This window comes from Strix aluco, chromosome 8, assembly GCF_031877795.1.
Source record: "Strix aluco isolate bStrAlu1 chromosome 8, bStrAlu1.hap1, whole genome shotgun sequence".
Lineage (NCBI taxonomy): Eukaryota > Metazoa > Chordata > Aves > Strigiformes > Strigidae > Strix > Strix aluco.
In genome coordinates this window covers 13,606,027-13,623,391 of record NC_133938.1, presented here as the reverse complement: position 1 = coordinate 13,623,391, position 17,365 = coordinate 13,606,027, and the positions used below count along the sequence as shown (strand labels likewise).

Here is a 17,365-nt window from a genome sequence, read left to right as displayed (position 1 = left end):
GATTTTGCTGTTTTGTAAAAAATGTTTTATTGCAAAACTATAGTGCTTGAGTCAGTTTTTCTTTGGTCTTGCATGATTTTTTCCTTCTTCCTCCAACTTTTAGTGGGATTTTTGTGTGGCATCCTGCATTTCTTCTATGAGGAACCCTCAACTATTAGTACCAGATTCTGCTTCTATCATTTCATGTTGTTTTCAGTAGAACGCTACTTTGCTGAACCTACATATACTTACTTACTCCCATGTATATTTTTAATAGGTATTGACATCAAAACAAACCTCTTGGTCTGTAGAGGTGCTGTAAAGCACATACAAGTCAATGGCAATATTTTTATTAACTTTAGCTACATGTTCTTCATAAGTGACTTGCATATGTTAATTGACTTGTACGCATCAAAGTGTTAAGTAACGGACAGGTCATGTCTAAAATTGTTGCATGGCAGGTTTAGAGGGAGGTCTTAAGTAAATCTAGTAGATAGCTGAGAATATCCAGAAATCATAGGACATTCAGACTAGGTTTTTTATTTCATTTTCCTTTGCCCAGTCCTTTTTACACCTTTCCTATGTAGCATTCTTACTTTGTCGTCTTCACCTCTTCTCCCTTGTGTGATCTTTACCTGCTATTATTTTTGCAGTTGAGTCGACTGCTCTATAATTCTAGTCTCCTGAAGCACTTGTTAGTTTTTCTAGTGCTCTTTATATGGAGCACTAGAAAGACTTTATATGGAGGTCCTGGTTTGATCTTGCTTTGCTGTCCAGGTGCTAAGTACAAATTCATGTCTGTCCTTAGAGGTGCTTATGTAGTTATGTACTGTATGTTGCTGCTCAAGAAGACCATGCAGACAGCTGTAGTATTTGGCATAAGTCTGACCAGGAAATATTTTCCTGTAATTTTGGCATATTTTCAGCACTTTGAGATAGCATGATGATTTAAATAAAATTCTATTACTATTATTAACTTCCTGTCAAAAGTACCAGAGCTGCTGTTGATGTTTGTTAGGATACGCTTTTTATGTGATTAAGAAGAAAATTTCTAGGAGGTAGAAAAATTGGGGGCAAAGAGCAAACAGGCAGCGTGAAGCAGTGTCTACGGGACTGTTAGGTCTTTGGAATTTAGTGACCAAGTATACATTAGCATTCCTTATGCTCCAGAAGTGAATCTAGGCACGTAACTATTAAGTCTCCAGGACTCAAGCAACATTACTGGGGTTTTTTTTAATATGGTATTAAGGCATATGCAAATGCTCTTAGTCTTTCCCTGTTTTGATATTGTGAAAAAGCTTACACTTGTTTTTTGAGTGCCTGAGGGATTACCTTCCAGATGGTCAGAGATTTCTGCCACTGAAAATTCATGTCTTGTCCAAAGCTGTGGGGGAGAAAGAGGCATTCTGCCTTCACAACACATTTATATAACTGATAGCTAAAAGACCATAAAATGATCTCTATCTGCTTCTCCCAGCCCTCCAAATAGGAGAGACTCTTCTCAAGTCAGGTATTTGGTGGACCAAAGCTCTTGTCATAGAGCTATTAAATTTGTTACTTAAATGCAAGTCCTTGAAATGCTATCGTTCATGTTGGTAAACTGCACAACGGTCTGGAAGATAGTAAGATACTGCCTTGCACTGCTTATTTCTGAAGGCTCTGTTAGACTCAGAGAAGTTATGCTTCATAGTGAGCATACTAAGGGCCCTAGTTCTTTAAAAAAGTGAAATGTGAGTTGTGAGAGGCGAAGAGCTGAGCTCCAAAAAAACCATTGCATTGTTGCAAGGCATTTCTTTTTTATCTGGTGAGCTGTTTGAATAGGCCAGTGCGAATTTCTGGCAACGGGAGAGCAAGGAAGTCACAATTGCATCAAAGGATGGAAAGAAAACTAGAGGTGATTACGTAAGGTGATTCTGATCACATAAAGAAATGGATTTACAGATGGCTTGCTGAACGCTGTTTAATATTAGTTTACAAAATGAGATTGTTTTATGTGCTTGGTCAAGGGTATCAGAAATCTATAGAAACTGTGGGAGGGGAAATAACAGATGCTGAATACGTCTACCAAAGTGCCCAAGCTACTGCTAAGATTATTGTACAAAATTTGTAGGACAGCAGAATATTATCTGTGTGGAAAAGAAAGTAATTCTGTAAACAAAGAAACTTACTGCAAAATGGGATTTATTCAGCATTTTTTCAGGCAGAAGACCATGATTACATGAAAGGTTGCTATTGGTAAATACTAGGAGAAACAAACAAAAAGTAATGAAACACAATAGTGTTCTGCATCCCGTGAAGGCAGAAAAAAAAAGAAAAAGAGAAAAGTGAGATACAAAGGGAGTTGGAGGAATAGCTGTTGAAGGGTTGGATATGTTGTGTCTTTTGAATTCTAGTAAATTTAATTCACTTGGCTTCAGTTACTATTTAGAGGTTCCTGGAGCTGCAAGGGAGTATAGTGGCAACTGTGGATGTTCAGCTTTCATAGAATGGTGACAGCCCATCTCCACTGTGTCAGTTACTATTAAAAAAGCAAGACTAAATTGGCCTCAACTTCACATAATATTGAAAAAGAATTAAAAAGCATTAAAACACCTTAGTCATCTGCCTAGAGGTCAGATCTAACTTAAAGACAGGCAGGATTTCTCTTTCACAAAATGAACTGGAATTTCCTACTGTGTGTATATGTGTAGAGGTGTTTTCATGTTTTGTAATATAGCACCAGAATTTATTACCACTGAAAGCAGTATATTCTCATATCATAAATGGAACAAACATATTTTCATTGCAAACTGAAATTGCTAGGTTTTTATATAACCAAACTATATTTATGTTTCTTATGGATGCAGGAATGGTTCAAATCATTGGATGACCAAAAACCATAAATTGAAACCACAAGTATTGTTTAGGGAATTCCACTTTCACTTTGTACATACTATATGGAATTAGTGAGAGCGCAGCATGACCTGCATGGTGTTCTGGTGACAGGCAGGAGAGAGGATTTAGAAGCAAATTTGAAGATGGAGAATATGCCTTCCTCCCACCTCTGCCAAGTGTTTGGGCACAAATAGTTTAATCCAGTAGTTCCAAAGAGAAGGCAAGACCACAATGGAGGCTAGGATTTCCTGTTCTGTGGGGAAGGGAAGAATAAATGTTGAGTGTTGGTATTCACAGTTGCTTTAGCATGAGTTCCTTGAGTTATTTGATAGCTATTTTAAGTTTCTATTCCTACTGGTTAAAAAAAAAATTGTTGCTGAAGTCTAGCTGATGTATACATTTGTTCTAGTAGTAAGGGAATGGTTGATCAGAAACTGAAGCAATTGTGTTGCACCTTCTTCCTGCCTCTTGTTGCTGAATTTTTAATTTTACAGTAGTATTTTCTGTGTAATTGCTATGTAAAAAATATTTTAAAAATGAATTCCTCAGGGACCAGATGCAGAGGAAAGACTGAATAATACTAACCATGTGTTGGTACATTTTTAGACAGATTGATGATAAGGAAATACGCTGCTAATCTTTCAGAATAATCTTCAACAGATCATAATCTTTAAATTGATGATATGTTTTCAGCCTTTCAGTATTTTAAAAAATGTTTATTAGATTATTGGTTTTTCAGTGATGAATGATAAATGACACGTTTGGATTCATACAGGTTCAGAAGGTATGTGGACAGGTACTTTGTTGAAGTGGGCTACATCTTGTACTTACTCTGCAAAAAGTTTGAATTCACATTTAACATTAGGAATCTGAGTATGCCCATGAAGTTAACTATTACTGAAAGTGGTTTTGCTGGCCTGGGACGTTGCATATTCTTAAGCCAAAGCTTGGCTCATTTATTCTGCTATGGGTTAATCAGAGTAAGCCAGTAAAATGCATATCCCACATTATGTATCCATACTGTAGCTGGTCCCAGGTACTTTGTTAGTGTGTTTAACTTGCACTGCGCTGGCATAGCAGAGCCTGCTGCCCTCGCTGGGAGGGAGATTAACTGCAAGGAGAGAACAGATGGTCTTTCTGCTCCTCACTGAGGAGGGGGCAGAACTAATCTGTGGCTAGGACATGCTAGCCAGCGTGGCTGAAGGCGGCTTGCTGGATGGCAGGACTTGCTTTTCAGTTTGCGCAGACCCCATATGGGCTCTTAGAAGGACAGGAGGGCTGGGGCTGCCTGGTGCCAATATGTTTTCCCCATGGCTGCCTTCCTGGAACTGCAGTCCAGGGCGATGGTTCTGCTGGCAGAAGCTTTCCTAAACTAGGGACAAATGTGGCTTGCAGATTATACATCTGAATTTCCTCCTGAGCAGCATGGCACTCTGAAGGATATGAATGGTTAGATTTTCTATGCAATCGGAAAGATTACCAAAGTATAATTTAAATTTGACAGGTGGGACAGTGTGTATAATATTATAATAGTGTTAAATAACTCAAATGAGATAAAGATCAGAAAGGGTTACTTGTATTCCTGGATGATTTCTGGTCCTGTGTTACGTGCAAGTGAGACATGTTGCCATAGGCATGTTTCAACCACTCTAAAATTTCAGTAATATTTTTCTGTTTGAAATAGTAGGATGAAAGTTACATCTCTACCTATTTAGCAATTTATGATTCATTTTAGTTTGTGAGAATATAATGAACCCTGTAGTTACTGTAAGGTTTATCTCAATTTAACTGTAGCATAATATTTAAGCTTCATGGCTCCCCACTGACTAGTATTTTTTTTTTTTCCATTGGTTACTTAAGAGTCTGAACCATGACTTCCCGCTAGAATAAAATAAGAATGAAGACTTCTTGCTGTAGGTCTAAATTTTATCTGGGGAATTGGAGCAGAACAGCCACTAAGTGAAACTGCTCTAAATCTCAGACATAGAGGACGTAACCTCTGTTTCTTCTTTAGCTGTCAAATGAGTGCCCTAGTTCCTTTTTCTTTTGTTTGTGGTTTTCCTCTGATACAGTTTTTACTAATAGGTACTTTATTACAAAATATTCTGAGCTGACTTCTATCTTACTAGATGCTTAGGAGCTTTTACAAATGTCTCCATAAAAATATATGGTGTATCTGTAAAATGGATAAATCTGCACTCTGCTGTAATGTTTTAAAACTGGAAACTGTATGTGCACAAAAAATATGGTTAGATGGAAAATTGTCCTTAGACTATTTCTATGTGGTTTGCAAATCTAATGGCACTATTGAAAAATATTAGACTGCATATTAATATGTGGGTTTAAAAAGTAATTTAGGGAGGATAGGAGAAAGTACTATGCTAGCTGTGGCAGGAAGACTCCTCATGCCATAGATTCAAAGGTGGTTTATGTCAGTGGTCACTCTAAATATTTTATAGTAATAATTGCATACAAGTGATGTGTGTTTGTTCAGTTACTAATGAGCAAACATCTGAGAAGCTCCATGAAAGCAGCTTTCCCAGTTGCCATTCTCAGGGATGCTTCCAGGAGCACTGGTGGCTTTTGAAAGGCTATGGGGAGGGAAATGTTTTCAGTTTGGTGATGGAGGTTGGGGGGAAGAAAAAAAAGAAGTACTGGTGGTGTACATACTCTGCAAACAGAGGGCTTCCATTACTGCTCACAAAATTCTTATTATATTGCACTATCAGGGTTTTATGCAAACATAATTATTTCTTTAACACCATGAGAGAGTATGCATGAGTCATTTGGTAATTATGTGCCAAATTATGACTGTTCTTAAATTCAGCTAATACTAAATATAAAGCATTTAAAATTACAGTGCAGTTCTTAAAAGATTATCATTATCACTGTATTGAATTTTGTATACACCTATGTGAGTTTTATCGCTGGTAATAATAGATGCCAGAGATGCCTTAGAATAATAGTGATTAGTAACGTGACATGGAATTTATTTATGGTAGTATATCACCCAAGAGGGAAGTTGAGTTTTTAGATACCCTAGATAATTGTTTCTTACTGGTTTCTAACTGTTTCTTTTTCCTGTCTCTGGATGTAAAATGAAGTTCTTTACAAGACATATTGAGACTGCAAGAAAAAAAAAAGGGAGGGAGAGCTCATTTTACATGTCAGTGATTTTCTCATAAAATGCAGCTATGGAATAGACCTAATCGCTATGTGACTGTTGCCTATATCTGGCTGTGAGCATAAGAGAAAGCTGTAGAAACTATGGCTGACTAGATATCATTAGAAAGGAAATCCCACCTACTGAGGAAATCCCCCCATCTTTTAATGTGCCAAATGAATATGCAACCTGCACATGGTAACAGACTGAAGTCTCTGTAAAGCTAGTGTACTATAAATTGAAACAGGGAATAATTAATGTATTAATGCATTTTGTGCCTACTGTGCTCATCTAGTAATCAGATTATTTTGTTAAATGTAATCAGAAGAGTACAAAAGAATAATTATGTAATAAAGCTAACTTCACCAAAAATTTGAAGAGAAACAAAACTGCTGAAATGAAGCAAATTGTAAATTATTTATTCTTACTGGTAATTATCCTTGTAAAATAAGAGTAATTTTTAGGTATGCTTCTTTTCAAACTGAATTGAAAATAATAGGAGAAGAGGGAATCAGGAAATCAATATAATCAGAAATAACAGCAAAGTACATGTTAGTTGTCTACCCAAGTAAAAAAATGTGTTTCTGGTTATAAAACCTGAAATTAAGGAAAATTTCCATATCCATAATATATGATGAAAAGGTGAATTATTATTGAGGCAAATGGATATTGAATGCAACCCACCCCAAACAGACGCAAAATGCATTTGCAACAAATGCAAAATCATTCTCAGAGTTTAATTCTATGACATAGTAATTTTCTTAGTTTGTAAAGCCTTTCTATTTTTTGTGTATATTATTGATATTGCTTAAAAGGACAACAAAATTAAAGGTGAATTAATTTTACCAGAGGTTGTTCCAGTAGCCTACTCTACCGAACTGGACCGAGCTGTCTCCAGCATGGCCCTGTCATTTCAGAGTAAAGCTAGGGGCCAGATTCAGGAAACCATATTCAAGTAAAACTTTAGTCCAGGAATACTACTTTTGGACCTTATTTAGTGAGTGAAGTAGTTAATCTGTTTGTTGCTAATAGTTTGGTGTGGATTTATGTTTCTAATGCTCAGTCCTGTATGTTGGATGAGTTTTGTGTAATTGTTTAATCGGCTCCTTTTGACTGAATCCCTGTGTTTGAGTTACTTTCCATGAGTAAGGTGTGAAGTACTCATGAGGGGTGCTTGCTATCTGGAGCAGAAAAAGATGACATTGTCCTGTAGAAAATGTCAAGAGAGCATCTCCTTTGCATTAATTCAAGGAAAAGCAAAACTTCAAATCTGCATTGAAGAATTTAGCCCTAAGCTTAAATATTTTTTGAAAAATAGTTTTAAAATAGAATCTTAGTGAAGAGTGTTTGGAAATGGCTCAAGCCTTTGCACATACTTCATCTGTTTGTTGGCATATGGAGTTTGTTTCCTGTAGGTTATAGACCAACTTGACAACAGACTATGTGCTAATCTTAAGAAATATTTTATTAAAGTGACCAGAAGTATTTTTTTCAGTGACAGGGAGATTTGAGCTGATTGAGTAAATCTGTGATGGTAGTGCAGAAAATAACTCCATTCTCATTTTGTTTAGTTGTGTCCTCCTTAGTTTATGTGAAACAGTGATTAGTTTTCTTTCAGAAAAAAAAAAGTTACTACACAAGGTCTTTTGTTCTTTAAGCATTACTGTTTTAAAAAATTGCTTTATCTTATATTAACTGGTGTGTTAATTAGTATATTTTACCTGCATAATATTCAGATTAAAAGAAAGAAATGTACTCAGAGGTTTAAAAAACAAACAAAACCCCTAAAAACCCCCACTTCAATTGCTAGTTTTCAGAATTTAGCAGAACTTATCATTTTTTCCAGTTACTACTGTGAAATACCAGGATTCTCATCTGGTACAGTATACAGCACCTTAGTCAAGGAACTATTGTTATAGAGCAGATAAGATTTAAAAAAGTCATTGGGTTTGATGAAAACCTGCATGAACAGTGGGGAAAAAAGCCAAAGTTACCATAGCAACCACCAGTCCTTTAGACAGAAGCTAAGTAAAAAGAGGAGAAATGTAACGGAAAATATGAGGGCCGTTTCATAAAGCATTAAAAAATAAAAATGAAATTTTAAGGCAAATATGATTAATACTCAGCTTTTATAACTTAGAAATCCCTGATAAGAAGCAGATTGTCTTTAAAATAAAAATATGAGGACCACTATTGATAAAGAAGTTTTAGTGTTGGAGTCTCTTAAACCCTATTAAGGAGATAATTCTGTGAATTTGGTGAAAAATGGGTAAAAGTTTTATGAGTTGGGGTTTTTTTGTTTTCTGAGTAACTGCAGTCGTAACCTGTGTGGTAGAATAAGCTCTGAAAATGCCTTGCATAATATAAACATGACCAAAAGTCTTACTAATAAACGTGGTCCTACAGTGGGAATACTGTGAGTTCTTCATGGGATGTTACCTTGGGTCAGCTGTCCACGTCACGCTCCCTTAAGTGCAGGAGTGGCAAAGGCAGCTTTAAAATTCTTGAACATCGAGATTTCAAGAAGGAGCAATGTTGGTAAATTTAGGGGTGCGAGTTGTCCATACATAACAGGTTTATGTAAAATAATGTGTAAAGTCAGTTGCCTGTGCCTTTGTGTCTGAACTGATGTTCTGATATCAGTGATTAATTTAAAGGCTGAGCTTTTATACACCTTTTTGAATGGAGTCAGCATTCTGCAGTGATTTGATATTGGGTGTTTTGCCTATATATTGCTTCACAGTTGTGCAGAATTAGATTTTATGTGGGTGAACATCAGATGCACATGGGATAAAATTGCAAGCGTAATTTCTTTTCTACTTCCTATGCAGCTGTTAAGTCTTAAATTTGATCTTAATCCTCATAGAGCAAAACAGGCCATGTTGGAACCTTAAGCAAATAAGAAGACTATGAAAAATGCACTTTAATGTTCTACCCTGAAAGAGCGCTTTGGATGAGTATTGAAACAATCTAAAAGTTTGAGTACAAAAGGGGAAACAAAACCCACTTTATCCTTTCTTCAAAATACAGTCTGACTCACTTCTTGCTTTCTCTTCAAAGGACTGTGGTGGTGTCTGCTTGGTTGCAGCACAGTTATCCTCTGACATTGTTAGAATATAATTCTATTGTATAGTAGTAGATAGTACTTACTGTCCTAGACAGTACTGTAGCCTGGGGCTTTGCATACATATCAGTGTAGTTGTTACTAGTGTCTGTTTCCTCTGGGGAAAAAAAGGCATTGTTTTTGAATAAACAGATTTTGGTTGTTTTATAAATCACTGTGAAATGAAAATGTTTTCCTCTTTTCTCATATAGAAGTTTATAGAAGGATAAAAAGTTTTGCATTATTCCTCAAAGTCTTCCTGTGAATCCAAGTGAAACACTTGTGATGAGTTCCTTATTGTAAAGTGGGCATAGTATTTTTTTCTCCTCTGATATTGTATGAGTTACAAATATGTGTCTAAATTGAAGTGAGAACTGAAACTGATTAAGCTGAAATCATGACCTAACAACTGTTGTAAAAAAGAAAGGTGGTGTTTATTTCTGTAAATGCTTAAGGTCCCTATTCTGGAAACTTCAGGTGAGAGCTGTAGAAGCAAACTTTGGCACTGATCTCTTGTTTATTTAATTGCCTCATCTGAAAGCCATTCTGTAGAGCCTCTATAGCATGATTTCTTCTCCAGATGAAATGCAACAGACTTCTTACCACAGGGTGTGAATCTTTCCTTAGGAATAACTATGAGAAAAATGTATTCTGAATCCATTCAGTGTTTAAATATGAGTCCTAAATGGCATATTTAATTAATTCTTGTCTATTATCAGGTTGGGATTTGACCTGAGAAAAGAACTTTTTCAGTGTGGCTGGACTTCATGTTGTAAAGTTTTGTGCTGGGGCAGTGCATTATAAAGCAGCCAGTTTATAAGCACAAACTGGAGTGGAACAACCAGGAACTGTGATGGCAAAGGCTGTGTAGGTGCTTGTTCCTGCTGCAGTTGGACTTTATTACAGGGGATTGCTGCTCCCTGATGATAATTCTTTCCTGCAGACACTGCCCTTGGTGCCATTTGCCTGCCTCTGCCAGAGGTTTCATTCAAAAGTCCTGTAGAAATCTTCCAAATCTCAGTGTGCAGCCTTGTTATCACAGAACACAGTCTGTTAAGGCTGTTGAGATTAGATATGGTACACTCTGACAAGGTGCTGTTGACATGTACTTCAAATTAGAAACTCATAAACATTACATTGTGAAACAGTTTTCTATGACATCTCTGTTGAGTTCCTCCAGAACTTAATACAAGCAAAATAGGTATTGTTTTCTTGCAATTTTTTGTGCTGTCTTGTTGTAGATGTGTGGAAACTTAGAATTGTAGTGCTGTTAGTGGGTCATGCTGGCTTGAAATATTAAGCATGTTGTGAGAAAATGCAGTCTGTCACTAATGTCATGAGGTAGGAACACGACTGAGCTCTATTTTGGTAGATTAAACTAAACCCCACTAGGTGGTGCAAGCAAATAAATCACCTTGCAAAATACTTCTCTCCAGATGAATAAATTTTGGGATAGGATGTCTTTCACTAAATTAAAATACAGTCTTTGGTTTTTCATTTGTGATTACATACAATAGATATTAACATTTAACATTTAACTCTGTCTTAGACTGCTTTTCCACATAAAAGAAAAAAAATGCACTCTGGTTTTGACTTAGACTTGCATACCTGCCTTTCTTATAGTGTAGGCTGGTGTCACGATGCTGTGTTCATAACTGGGGTGGTGGCTGACATAGGAGGTAGCAGAGGACTTCTACTGTGTTTTGCTGTGCTATCAGAAGCGGCTGCTGTGAAATAATATCCTTCCTAGGGACTTACTGAGACATTTTCAGACTTACCATCTGCTTGGAGGAAAAAAAAATCTCTCAGGATCTCTCTTGTTGCAGTTTATCCTCTGCCAGTTTCACTTGGATTTGCTTACCTTTACAGCAATATTGTGTACATACAATTAAAACTCTTGTTTATGAGAAAAACAAATTTCAAACAGTAAGTTACAATAGTCTACTGTCAATTTACTGTCCTGATAGAAGTAGAGTCAATTTCCAGTAGAAAATAATTTTTGAAATATAATGTATGTGGTTGGTCTTTAAGGGTTAATGTAGTATGTCAAATAGATCAGTGGTTCTATTATGTTTTGGTTTAAAAAAAACTAAACCAGAAAACCACAAAACAAAACCCCAAACCTGGCAACACTCCTTCATTGTACTCCTGGAGGTGATTATAACGTTATCAGTTTGTGTTGCACTGGTCATTGTCTTGAATTCAGACTATATAATCTCTCAATAACTCATTTTTTAACTATGTTTTCCTCCTCCTCCTCCCCATTGAAAAGACCTCTTGCATAATGGTGGTTTTACTAAAGATGCACTGACCCATAGCTGGTCAACGTCTTTTTATAGCCATGAGATCAGTAGCAAAAATATTTGAGTAACAAAAAACCCCCATGTTCTTGAGATAAATAGAAATTCCCGGGGTCTTCCACTTATGGAGGGCCATCAGCACTGTCTTTCTCTTGTCATAAATCCTATTTTACAGGAGTTTATATGGCTTCCCAGCAGACCCCAGTCTGCCGTTTTGAGAAGGTGATGGCACCATGGTTCTGCCATGATACTGAGGAAACCACTGCCTCTCCTAAAGGGCAAGTGCTGCAGTGAAAATGTTTTTGGCTGCTTAGCAGTAAGCTTGTTATTCTTATGGCTGTTTTGCCTACTCTGTGTCTTTCAGGCCTTTGTCTCTCAATGAATACAGTGCATCAGTAAATATTATGTTATCACATTTCAGTCCAGAACTCTGTAATAAGACAGTAACTGCAGTCACTAAGCAGCTCTCCAGTGAAAATTCAATACTTTACAGTGCGGTATATTTACTGAAATGTAAATTTTTCATTTTAAAGTGACTTATATATTCATTGGTGGGGATGGGTGTTTTTGCCACATTCAGCCTAGTCATGATAAATGCAGCAGAAGCAGGTTTTTGGTTTGTGGGGTTTGGGTTTGCTTTGGTTTGGTGGGGTTTTTTTAGGAAATAAGGCAGGGAGATGTTGAAGTATAAAAAGCCTGTGTCCATGAAATCTCAGTTGACCAGCAGCCATAAAGAATACATATACTAGCCACAAGTAGTCAACACATACTCCCAAGTTTTACAATAAGACTTTGTTAGAATGTATAGCCTCTGTAGGGTAGATGTAGAAAAATTACTGCAGAGGTATTAGACTTAAAATGCAGAAAGAAAGTTGTTTTTTTCTTAATTTCCTTAGTTAGAGGACCAGCATACTTGATTGCCATCATATACTTTTGGTTATCATTAATTCCAAAACCAGAGTAGAATTACATGATGATGAAAGTAGAAGGGCTTCATAGTATGTATATTAAAATAGTTTGATATTCCTGCTGAAAAAAATCACTGCCTATTGTTTTGGTTACTTGTATCACAATAGTGTGTGGGAGTCCCACTCATGAGTGAGATCCACCGTAGCTGAGCAATGAACATATGCAAGAAGGATACACACCTGCCACCATGGTGCTTACATTCAAAGTACTCTAACAGTTTTGGTGACAGGTATGTCATGACCGACATTCATGAAAATATGAGAGAATATGGATGATTTAGAAATCAAGTTTGTTTTCCACAATACTTGTAAAATATGAAGTTAAAAGGTGTAGGACAGAATGTATTTACTAGACTTCATGTATTTGATAAGATGTAGCATGCAAAATTTTGTAGGAAGAAATCTTTTGGCTATTGCATGTCTTTGTGATTCCCTCACTTTGGATTTTTTTTCTTGAGCATATTACTGTGCAATTGGAGTTGTTCCATTGTTTCTATAACTGTTAGTTATTCCATTTGCTGGTGGCAAAAGAGAAATCTGGCCTCATTATCTATAGTAAATGAACTAAGAAACTTTTACTTCTTGTCTTAGTTTCATAGTTGCCTTTTATGTATATGTACAGAGACACATATATATTTATATATAGGGTTGTGAAGGACCTTGGCAGCATTGAAGATTTTGTCCTTTTATGTAAGGTGTATTGAGAGCCTGACTAAAAGCTGAGTGACAGATTGGCATTGTGATGTTTTCTGCTTTACACAGTCTCTTGCTGGTAGTTTCTACTGATAAAGTATACTTAACATTCAGATTTGCTGATACAATGTTCTGTAGATTGTAAACATTTGCAGGAAATTACTTTCAAATAATGGTTAAATAATGGAAGAACCTACCATTGGAATGAGATAAAGACCGAGATTAGGTTAATAACAGTAGGACTTCAATCTTAGTTAAAACTGCAAATCATTTTAATGTAAACCCTTACATTTGTTTAAAAAAATAATAACATGAACTCTAACAAAAGAGTGAAGCGGATTTTTCTTTTTCCTGTGTTTTGTTTTGGAAAGTAAAACCAGATCAACCCATTTAATATGTACTCTACTGCCATAAGACAGTCTTAGAAAGTGATGGTCAACTTAAGTTTGGGCATGTTCTGGCTGAATACTGAAGGTTTAATTTCAAAAGTTAAAGTCCCCTTAAATTTAGTATTAGTCTGTTAGACATTTTTGTTAGCATAATAATTTTACTGACTCATTAATTATTTTTTACTGTGGGTGAGGTCCAACTCATAGGTGTTCTTGAAAAATGTACTTCTTAATTTTTTAGGAACTTAACATTTCATAGAAGTAGCTTTTGCTTTATTACATTATAAAGAAGATCTTTGATTGCTTAAATGTTGCTTAGCATTTTTCATGTTGATGGTTAAGACGTTGCAGAATTCATATCAACATAGGTATGGATATAAACTGAAACTTCTGTAAAAAAAGCTTCTTTGCACTAAATGGTTTTATCTCTTTACTTTTGCAGCAAGACAAATAAAAGACTACAGAGAATTTAAGGTAGTTGAGAAGGAGAGATGGGGAGGGACATGCCTGTAGCCCTCAGAGCTGCTTCTGTTCCTGCTTTAGCTTTGTCCCTTGGAGACTGCATAGAGAAAGGGAGCTGATAGCTTGTGGCACACTCGGAGCTACTGGATCTGTCCCTTCCCAGAAAGGAGAGAGTGAGGTAATCGGAAATTCAGATTTTGACAGGTGTCTGAGATGCTGGATTTCGTGTCTAATATTTGGATTAGAAATCACTTTGGAATGTTAGAAATCTGGCTTGTCCAGCCTACTGTTTGATTATTCCTGGTATTAACCAGGAATAACTTGCAAATCCAGGCATATGTCTCGTACAGGTATAGCTGGCAGATGCTGAAACTACTGGAACATTGAATTGAGTGGAAGGAGATGGTGTCCCTCTCTGTCCCACAGACCTCAGACGTAGTGACTTGCCTGGATGGGCAGGGGAATTCCCAAGTTTGTATGCCTGTTGGGAGGTTGGCAGTGGTGTGCCATGTACTTGACCCATGGAAAGTATGACTTGCCGCTGCTGCTTTTGTTCCCCGGAGTGGACCACTAAAATCATTTGAGCTTAAAGGCTGTAAAGTTTGTAAAGTCACTGAGCTTAATATGGGGCATTCTGGTTAATATGCAGTGGTCTGTGGTGGACAGGAGATAAGTCCTTTCTAGTCCTAATACTGTGAAATAAGTGAGGATAGAAAGGCAGACCATAAAATACCAATATGAAGAAAAAGGATGACTGCTTTACAGGGTCAAACATTAATAGATTCATTGTTCAACATCAGCAGACTCGGTAACCTGCAGTACCTTGGCCTTAGAGAATATAATCTAGCTAAGTGTTTGTATTTGAACTTGAGGTTTCATCTGCCATTAACAAGAACGAACAAAACCAGAATCCAGACAAAAAAAGTGCAGAAGTCATCTATAAATAACAGAAAATCACAGTCTAGAAGATAAGACTGATAAAAAGCTTAAGAGTTGCAGACATTCTGTGCAGCTTTCTGTGAAGAAAAGCCCTCCTAATGTGCTTGGCAATCTAATTTTACCTAGGTACGTGCATTGACAGGAGTTCTAAAGCAATTACTGCTAGTTGGTTGGAATGCTACTCAGTTCTGTCTGCTGTGGCCACCCTTAGAGTTGACTATAGAGAGGAACAGTACTAGTAAAAGAAGGGAAAGCAGTTGGTTAAGTTTTGTGGTATAGCATTTTGCAGTTCTTGGTGTATCTTGGTTGTTTGCTTTATGGAAATGTGTTACTGATCATGTTGTATCCAAAAAGATCAAATGCAACATCTAGTGTTCAGAGGAGACTTGATTGCACAGTAAACCATTTCTCAAAAGTCCAGAACTGTAATTTTCTGAATGCCCAGTGTAGAGCATGTTTCTTTCAAGAACATCTGGGTCTATTATTGGTACCAATATATGCTCTTTTATACACTTGTAGAAAGAAGTTCCATTGGTGTCTTTTCTTGTTCTTGTCTTTTCATATCAGTAGGGACTGGAAGCTGACAGGCTGATTAGCAGCCCTGCTGTAAAGGATCTGGAGGCGGTGGTGGACACCAGGTTGGAAGTGCCGTCATCAGTAAGGCAAGCTGCCTACTGAGCTACACGAGGAGGAATATGATTAGCAGATTGAGCAATATTGCATTTATTTCTCTTTGATGCTGGTGAAGCCCCACCTGAAATACTGTGTCTAGGTTTTGGCCTACCCCTTCAAGAGAGATGCTGAGACAGTGGACAGGGTTGCTAAAATGGTCAGGGCCTAGAGCACACAACCTGTGAGAGGTGGTGGAGAGATCTGGGCTTGCTTAGCCTTGAAAAGATGGGAAATGTAATAGCAGGCTGCAACTGTTAGAGATGCAGTTGCGGAGATGTTTAAGGTAAACTCTTTTGGTAACAAGGGGCATTGGCTGTGGCTTGGGAGGTTCCGGTTGCACGTTAGGAGAAATCTTTTTGCAAAGAGGATAAAGTAGCATTTGAGCATGTTACACAGAGGGGTTGTGGAGGTTTTGAAGACTTGGCTAGAAAAAGCCATGGCTGACCTGATCTGGTTGTTGGGAGGCTAAAACAGATGATCTCAAGGTCTGTTAGAAAAAACATTTCTGTAATTCTGTGTAGTTATCTACACTGATTAATTGGAGTAAAGGGGCAAAAAAAAATAGAGTAGGAAGCTTGAAATGGAGGGCGTAAGGTAGAAGGTCTGAGGGTGATGTGGGACCCAGAACAGAGGTTGCCACTGCTACTTTGACAGATTCTTGTAGTGAACTAAGCAGTCTCATGAGAAATTATGTCTGGATGGTGCATTACGTGACTCATGAACTGAAAAAATAGAAATATGTACCGTAGGTGTAGAAATATTGGGACCGAAAATGTGTGCATTACAGGGTTTCAAAAGGTGCTTGCTGAAAAGTGTAACTATAAACAAATGCAGATACATTGTTTAATTTGAACATATGCAGGAAGGAACAGTGTTATTAAACAAAAAATGAACCTCAGTGTAAAGCTAATTGTGGCCACTAAATAATGGAATTGCTATCCTGGCACATTTCCCATGTTAATTCTTTGTTTTAAAAATGTCTTCCTGCTGGTTTTTCTGACTTTCTGTGCACTGGCAGGTGGTGTTGAATTGGTCAAAGTAAAGATTAGGCACTGCTGATAAACTTTCAGTTATGAAAAATGAACAAGCCAGCTTTATCCAGCTGAAAGTATAATTCTAACATGTACTGATAGTAGTATTTAAAGTGCATGTGCGATGTGGTGGCAGGGGAGGGTTTGGTCTTTTTCTTTGAGATTCCTGTGAAATTCAGTCACGGGTTTCCAAACTACTAGCATAGAGCAATAATAACCTGTGGGGTTTTTTACCACTTTTTTAAAACATTTTTCCGTGCAATTAGGAAGGACTGGGTCCAAGGGGGAAATTTGCAGCCTCAGTTACTAGATACAGCACATACGCACTTCAAACTAGATTTAACGTTTGCTCAGCTAGGTGATGTTCTTTTCTGACTGGTTTGGACCATCAGTAGAAGCTCCTCTGATAATTGCTGGACTTGTCTATATAAACATGCCCAGAGTTTGGGAAATTTGAGAGAGACACTCGTTCTCTCTTTTTTTTTTTTTCCCCCCTCCCCAAATCCTGCCTGCTGTGAGGAAGAATTAACATTAAGCAATGAGTACCTACTTTTAGCTGTGGACTCAAATGGTGATTTTCAGTGATAGAGGAGAGATTTAGCTGGTCTTTTTATCTCCAATTTTTGATTAGCATTTTGTGCTTCAGCAGCATCATCATGTTGAAGTTTGAATTAATTCAAAAGAGATTTTCTAATTTACCTAAAATGTGGAATATTTGAGATAACAAAATGAAGCCCTACAGGTCATGTGTTTTCCTGTAGCAGCAAAATCAGTCCTGCTTACTTAAGCTAA

At 37.0% G+C, this 17,365-nt stretch overlaps 1 protein-coding gene across 2 annotated transcripts in view; it reads left to right on the top strand.

The window, feature by feature from the left end:
* Nucleotides 1–17,365, top strand: part of PIGK (phosphatidylinositol glycan anchor biosynthesis class K) — a 71,874-nt gene that overhangs the window by 21,633 nt on the left and 32,876 nt on the right. The gene's annotated exons all lie outside the window — the stretch shown is intronic.